Below are 8,628 nucleotides of genomic sequence, written 5' to 3' on the forward strand. Positions count from 1 at the left end.
TGATGTGGATTGTGCCAATGGGGTCGTAACACTCGCACAACCACATCAAGGATAGTTCACCACAGCTTTTTGAAGTTTGGCAGGCGAACTGTAATTCATTTCCCAAGTGAAAAAACAGTCTAGCACAACTCATTAGATCATGCAAAGAAAAGCCACTTGTTATTATTCTGCAAGAAAGCGGAGTCACTGAGTCACCACGATACCTAACTTTCCCGGGGTACAGGGTAACCAAGACGACTCTGTGCCCCGACTTCGAACTTGCTAGGGGTATAGCTACCCTTGTCCGCAAAATATCACCTTTGTGGAGAAGACCACCCTCGCATACAAGCAAGGCCTGGAATCGCAGCTGGTAGAAATCATCCCTGGTCGTGCTAGCAAAGCCAACATTTTCATTTTAAGCGTCTATAGTCCACCGAGGGACAGACTTCGAAACTTCAACAGCCTCTTCCTGGTGGCTACAAAATAGGCCAAAAATAAGCCTCTCATGATTGCAGGAGACTTCAACGCGCTTAATAAATCATGGGGTACTCCAAGAATGATGCCAAAGAAACCAAACTTACTGCGTGTGCAGATACGCTTGGTCTAAAACTCATCACGAACCCTCGTTTTACGACACGTGAGGGCAATTCTGTCCAACGTTATACCACTCCCGACTTGACCTCCCTGCGCAACGTAGAAGGGTCGTAGGACAACCTACAGGGGGACTTGGGTAGCGACCATTTCATCACGGAAACAAACGTACACATTACTCAACCACCGCTAAGAAAATACAGGGACATTTATTGGGATTTGTTTCGCCAAATCAGAAACAATGAATACAGGCCTCGAAAAACATTCGACAACCTCGTGAGTAATCTGAAAGAGGCGCTTAACAATGCAGCCAAAGAAATCTCCATGGAGTTGGAGGTACCTGCAATGAACTCTAGGCTAGCACATCTCTTGGAGGCCAAGAACGCACTTCGTGACAGATGGAAGAAACAAAAGCTGAACCAGCGGCTCAGAGCCAAGACATCCCAACTCAACAAGGACATCGAACAACATGATAATAAACTCGCTGCACAGCGATGGGATGAGGTCTGCAACCATGCAGACGGCAAAATGCGCAAAGGAAGAAAATGGGCTCTAGTCAAGAATCTGCTTACTGACAGCACCAAATCATCCAAAAGCAGCGCCCGGTTGGAAATCGAGAGACTCGTCTACATGAAAACATCGGAAGGCTGCGATCTTTTTTTTACGATCGAATACCTAACCAGGTGCACCCATTTGACTGGTTGAGATGATGGAGGGGATTGCCTATGCGTGACCGGTTAGCACGTTGGGGAATCGTTCGAAATCACCACTGTCCAAACTGCGGCAAAAGAGAAACGGCCCAACATGCTATGTTTCTGTGCTGGGTGGCGAGGGGCGTCTGGCCCATGGTAAAACGCCTCTTTGGCTTTCTCACGGCGCGCATGGGAACAGAACGTGGACTGTTTGCAAGACTGTTCTTTACAGTAACCTTGTACGTGCTGTGGCTGTGACGCTGTCTTACGGAAGTACAGCAAAAGCCTCATAGAGGCGCCTAACCCGCACTCCAGAAAATATGGTTCAGTGTGTGCAATTACCTCGATCAGCAGCTAGAAACGCACGACGAAGAGGCTTTCCTTCAACGACGGCACACACGTTTCTTCAGAGTAAGGGAGGGACAGCTGAACTTTCCAGTTGTTCCGTACCAGTCATGTGCCCTCTCTAGCACGCATGCATATGTGGTATTCTTTCAAGCGTGATTAACTTGATTCACTTTAATTTTCATTTGACTTGTAACATGTGAATACCCAGTGATTAATTAGATTTTAGTGCTTATTTGTAAGATATATACACTGTATTTACTTGCTTTCGATGCTTCATTTGTGTATGTAAAAGTTGTGTATGCAGTACACTTCCCTTTCTCAGTTCCTAAAGGCGTGGATCAGTCCGTGTTTTGTATGTAGACACATGACTGCCTATTGTTCCACCTTTGCAAACTACCAGCTACTTTGTCCTTGCAAACATCTCACTACGCCCCATCACCGATTCACCACTTCACTGACCATAAAGCAACTACTGTTGAGAAGTAGCCAGTAATAAACGTGAGTGGGTCGTCTATTTTTATCCAGGTGTGCGTTAAAGAACCAAAGGGTAATTTGCTGTGCCCAAGCCTTGTTGGTGGCCCCGCCGCGGTGGTTTCGTAGCTAAGGTACTCGTCTACTGACCTGCAGGTCACGGGATTGAATCCCAGCTGCGGCGGCTGCATTTCTGATGGAGGCGGAAATATTGTAGGCCCGTGTGCTCAGATTTGGTTGCACGTTAAAGAACTCCAGTAGATCGAAATTTCCGGAGCCCCTCACTACGGCATCTCTCTAAACCATACCGCGGTTTCTGGACGTTAAACCCTTAAAATTATCAAACCTTGTTGGTGCGTGAGCGCCTATAGTTCCACCTTTGCAAAGTGCTCACTACTTTGACCTTGTACACAGCCCACTTCACCTACCATGAACCCATTATTACGAAGAGAGAATGGAAGTGATATATAGCTACCAGTGACAAATAATAAAATTCCTTCTTTAAATATATACTGGGTTGGTCACGTCTATGATGTAGTGGGCGATATTCACGCATGGTTATCGGTTTAGCAACAAAACACTCCAGCGCTTCGCCCCACTCATAATCATTCACTCCCTGGGTATGCTGTGATTTTGAATGTGAAGTACTAAACGCGAAGCATTTCTTAGCGAACATCGGCGACCTTAAGCGTATCTATCTATCTATCTATCTATCTATCTATCTATCTATCTATCTATCTATCTATCTATCTATCTATCTATCTATCTATCTATCTATCTATCTATCTATCTATCTATCTATCTATCTATCTATCTATCTATCTATCTATCTATCTATCTATCTATCTATCTATCTATCTATCTATCTATCTATCTATCTATCTAACTGTCTGTTTGTCTGTCTGTCTGTCTGTCTGTCTGTCTGTCTGTCTATCTATCTATCTATCTATCTATCTATCTATCTATCTATCTATCTATCTATCTATCTATTGAAGTTTGATGAGAAAAATTTGGCAGATCCAACGTACCTGGGAATCAACGTAATGCGAAGCATACAGAGAGAAGGTGAAGCTGCTCCAATTTTATTTGTTGAGCGGCACGTCATGAAATGACTTTCAACATATGCAAAAATTTTGCACGCACAGTCTTATAATATGTCTTATAATAGTCCTATAGTCTTATGATATGTCTATTTCATAAGAACTGACGCAAAGCGTGTTTTGCGCTCCGCAGAGGGTGTGAAAACACGGTGGAGAACGAGGTTCACAGCGGTCATTGTAAGCACAAGTTTTTACTATCTCTACAAAAACACCGCAGGGTTCTTTTGTGGCGACCGCGGAAGTGGCACATTAACTTCGTTTATTTTTTTTTTTCGTTCCCATCAGCGTGCACCCAAAGGCGAGTGGGGACGAGCAGGCTCCCAATTAAAAAAAGACGTGTGCGCATTGTGCACTCTCGAGCTTCGCAAACTGCTCTGAGAAGACACCTCGACGCTGTTTGCATTGCGACGCTGTTTGCACCTGTGTGCAAGTGGGCTTAATTTTCTCATTGTATGTCTTGTATAGGGGTGACCCGAATCTTGGTCAAGCGAAAATTACGACTTCTCTTTATCCTCTCTTTATCAGGAAACTTGATATGGCAAGAAATGTTTGCTGATTGTTTTTTTTTGTTGTGCACATTCCCGTGTCAACTTAACCAATTACGCTTGTTAGTTAAAGCTGCTTCTGTCTCCTCTCGTCTTCGCCTATTTCCAGCGTGACTCAACGTTCAAAAAGAGAGAGTTCATTCTTACATAAAAGCCGAGAGTTCAAAATCAGTAGGTGCCACTACGGACCATCCAAGAGGCTAGTTTTATTCCCCGACGATTGACTCACACTATTAATTCAGCGAGATGCTTGAAAGTACTAAACAATATTCTAACTCCTGCCTTAGGCATGACGTTCATGAAGTTGCGGGGCACTTCATGAACGCAAGATCTACAAAATTTCTGAACCTCCAACTCTGCAAGTTGTTTCTTTTTTATGGTTCATCACAGGTTCCCAGTTTCTAGCTTTTCACAAGGTTGATTGATGATATTGATTGATATGTGGGGTTCAACGTCCCAAAACCACTATATGATTATGAGAGACGCCGTAATGGAGGGCTCCGAAAATTTAGACCACCTGAGCTTTTCACAAGGTATTGTTGTTATTGCTCTTTCTGTTCAATTCACTGGCGAGTGCTACACACACATTTTGCAGGATGTTGTGAACGTATGCAACTAGTCTTAGTACACTGTTAGCGCTGCTAGAATTTTTGTCGCTTGGCACGACGTACCAGATAGCTGAAATCAACACACGACAAATAAAGGCTTCACGCGTTGAAATTACGACATCCCTACAATTACTCCTCGCTAGAATCGCATTGAATGTAAGGAAGCTTCGATGTTTTCTAAAGCAATGTAAGGATAAAACGGCTGCGCGATGCGGAGAGAAGACAATCGTTTGACATGTCGCTTGATTTTACGTTTTAATCCATCTCCGCACGTGCTCTAGAAATACGGTGAATAAAAAGCAAGTTTTCGTGGAACTATCGTTTCCAGTGGCTAGCAAGCACGCCAAAGTCCCATTACGATTGAGGTCCCAGGAGAGCTGGAAGGTTTTTGAGCAGTGAGAAAAGAGCAAAGGTTCATCACACTGTGCCAAGCAAGTCTCACATGGGCTCTAATTCGACTAGGCTGTGGGTCACGTCTTTGTGCTGAAGATGCGTACAGGCGATTAAACGCGAAAAAAGTAAGACAACATGAAAAATGGTAGAGCCATTTTGGGCGTTCAAGTGGGCTTAACTTTGCGCAGTTCTGAGCCATTAGTTCAGCCTGGTGAAGTAATCACACGTTCGAGTTGAGAATATTCCTGTACTGCCGTTGGCTCTCTTATTTCAAACTAGTTGTCACGCCTAGGGATGGGACAGACAGTATATATGACTTACACACATGCACATACAAGTCAACAAAGAAATGTTCATAAAATAGAAATGAACATAAAAGCAATAACTGCGTGTTCTCTACCATCCACAAGGCTGCTTTACGGAACATTGGTTGACAGAGGGAGCGAAACAATTTTTCCTAACCTGTACTGGGCAATATGATTGTAACTGTCCGAGCGTTTAGGCAAGTGATAATAAAAAATACAGCAATTACTCAAATCACGAAATACTTCCGAAAAAAGCTTTGACTTGGAAACATCTTAAAAACTACAAACGAAAACTTCTTGGTTGGCAACGTGACGTCGCAGGAACTAAGCCACAACATTGGTTAGCGAAATGTAACTCGCACTGACGAATAGGGATCGTTCAACGTGCATATTTGCATCACAACACCAGCCATTTGCATCATATATCATAACGCATATATTTGCAATGCGACTGAATGTTCCCATTCTCGAACATAAAAGGCAGAAGAACACTCGGAACACTAAAGCTCAGAAATGATTTTCTCAAAAGAAACACTGAAATTGGTGGGAATTCAGCATATTAAAAAAAACGTGTCTGCGGGCTTATGCTGTGTTTACAATCGACATGCAAGAAATATGGAAATGTATGCTGTTTTGTAGATTGTCCGTCTTGGAATCGCTGTACAAACATAGATACGGGTGCGGTGGCACCTCATATTTAAGCTGTTTTAAATAATGCATGCTACAAGGAATGTAACGAAGTGAGTCGAGCAACTACCGAGATACGTAAGAATGCGACATAACCATTGTATTGTGGAATTAGATGAGGAAAAAGGGGCGTAACCGACTCATGCATAGCTGTTCTTTGAAACGCAAACACAGACGCATTCACATAACGCAAACACATACGCATTCACATAAACGCAAACACATAACGCATTCGATGCATCGAACGCGTTATTCGAAGGCCGTAGGTTCAATTCCTGCCCACGGCTGGTTATTTTTTCATCCACTTTTCTTTATTCTTATTTACATTCCATTGGTTCTAATAACTTCCCCTGTACATTCCTTGGCATTACTGTCTGTTCTATCTCAATATTATTGTGTTAAAACACGAAAAAACGAGCCCTTAGATATACACTTGTTTCACTTATATATATATATGTATATATATATATATATATATTATTATATATATATATATATATATATATATATATATATATATATATATATATATATATATATATATATATTGCCACAGGCATGGAACGAGGTTTAGCCATGCCAATGCGAGTATGTGCCATGGTGTAAAGAAGAAGAGGACGGTTGGTGTGCTCGTGCTCTAACGTTCGGTTCGGCTTGACGTCCAGTGCTGCTCCTGTGAACAGACGTTGTGGTCGTTCTGTAATCACGTGACATTTTCTGGTGGAGGTGCTGGGTAGTGTTTTATGCACTGCACTCAGCAGCAAGGTCCCGGCACTAGTCGCGAATTGGAAGAACCAGCTGACCTACGGTGTAGCATGCGACAACTAGGCCTACCTTCTGAATTCGGACCATTTCCACAACTCGGCAGTACTATGGCTAGTGCGGGAACGCGAACCCAAGAAACATCAATGCTGCCTTCTCCATGGTTCTCCAACGTCCCGCGAACTCCGAAGCCGTTCCACGGTGACCCTTACGAGGACGTCGACGACTGGCTTGACGACTACATTCGTTGCGGCAGCGTCAACGAGTGGAACGAGCAGCGAAAGCTTCGGTATGTCTACTTTTATCTCGAGGACTCTGCGCGCACTTGGTTCGAAAACCATGAAGCCACTATGACAACCTGGGCAGAGTTTTGCAACCAGTTGCGAAATACCTTCCGAAGCTCTGACCGAAAGGAGCAAGCGGAACGGCTCCTCAATTCTCGAAACCAGCGTCCGAACGAGAGTGTTGCCATGTTCGTTGAGGACATGTCGCGGCTGTTCAGGCGAGCCGACTCCTCAATGACGGAAGAGATGAAGGTGCGCCTCCTAATGCGGGGAGTGAAAGAGCAGCAGTTCGCGGGACTAGTGCAGAACCCTCCCAGCACTGTAGAGAATTTCCTCCGCAAAGCCACGACAATGGAGAGAATGCTAAGGCAGCGTTCGTACCATTATGAGCGTCCTGGCAGTCTTTCGTCAGTGTCGTCGGCCCTGCCAACACCTGAGGTCACGACTGTAAAAGACCTGACGGAGCTCGTGCGCAGTATTGTGCGCGAGGAGCTGCAAAAGCTGCACGTGGTGTCTTCTCGGCCCCATGTTGCTGCACTAACGGATGTCGTTCGCGAAGAGGTCCGGCAGCTGGTGCACCTCATGACGACTCTGCGTGCAGCCGAAGTCCAACCCATGACGGCCCCGCGTCCAGCCGAAGCTCCGCTATTAACGTACGCGGAAACACTACGTACTCCTGCACCGGCTGTTGACTATCCGTCCCGTCCGTCCACCCTGCAGACGGCACCGTCGTTCTACTCGGGAGCACCGCAGTACGGCGACCCACCCCTTACACGGAAATCCAGTCTATGGCGTGCTCCCGGCAACCGGCCTCTATGTTATCACTGTGGTGAGCCAGGTCACATCTACCGTGAGTGCGCCTACAGGCACATGGGTCTTCTTGACTTTTGTCCGGATGCTTGTCGACCCAGAGATGGTGAGCGGCCCCGTGCTATCGCCGAATACTTGGCAAGTCAACGATCTTCAACCCTTCCGTGTCGCCAATCCCACTCACCATCTCCAAGGAGTTCCACGTCAATTGGCCAACAATCAACCTTTGCGGACGTCCTTGCACGAAGATCACCTAGATGCACAAGCCCACGCCGGGGAAACTAAGAACAGCGACTTCTGGGGGTGAAGCCGCTGTTAATCGACCGTTACAAGACCCTCCCCCGATCTGCCTGCCGACATCCGACGACATTCTTTCACCGATGTGTGCCATCAACGACAAACGTGTCTCTGCTCGTATCTCTGTCCTTGTGGACAACCACCCGCTGACCGCTCTGGTAGATATGGGTGCCGATTATTCTGTTATAAGCGCTGACCTCGCTGCACAGCTAAGAAAGGTAACGACACCTTGGGGACATGGAACCAACCTCCGGACTGCGGGAGGTCTCCAATTGACACCGCTAGGAATGTGCACTGCCCGCCTCCGAATTCGTGAGTCGACGTACATTGTTTCCTTCGTTGTATTGCGTGAATGCTCCCAAAACCTGATTCTCGGAATAGATTTTCTCCGCGAGCATGGAGCCATTATTAACCTTCGTGACCTGCTCATAACGTTATCTAACGATCTAACGACCATAAAGCCCTACGAAAGGATGCAGTTGCGCCGACCACAACATTTCAAATTGCTGACGACACCATCGCACTTCCGCCGCGAGCCAGTGTGGTTGTAACTGTGGAGAGCGACTCTGACAAAAAGAGTAGTGGAATTGCGGAATCTAACCTCTCGGTGCTCTTGGCTCAGCTGATTTGTGTCGCGCGTGCTATCGTCCAACTGAGACATCGGAGGACTCAGCTTCTGATCACGAATTTCGGCGGCCAGTACCAACACTTGGCAAAGCGAACAGCGATCGCGAACTTTGAAGCCCTTGATGACGA

This window comes from Rhipicephalus microplus, unplaced genomic scaffold (assembly GCF_043290135.1).
Source record: "Rhipicephalus microplus isolate Deutch F79 unplaced genomic scaffold, USDA_Rmic scaffold_18, whole genome shotgun sequence".
In the NCBI taxonomy this organism is placed as follows: Eukaryota; Metazoa; Arthropoda; class Arachnida; order Ixodida; family Ixodidae; genus Rhipicephalus; species Rhipicephalus microplus.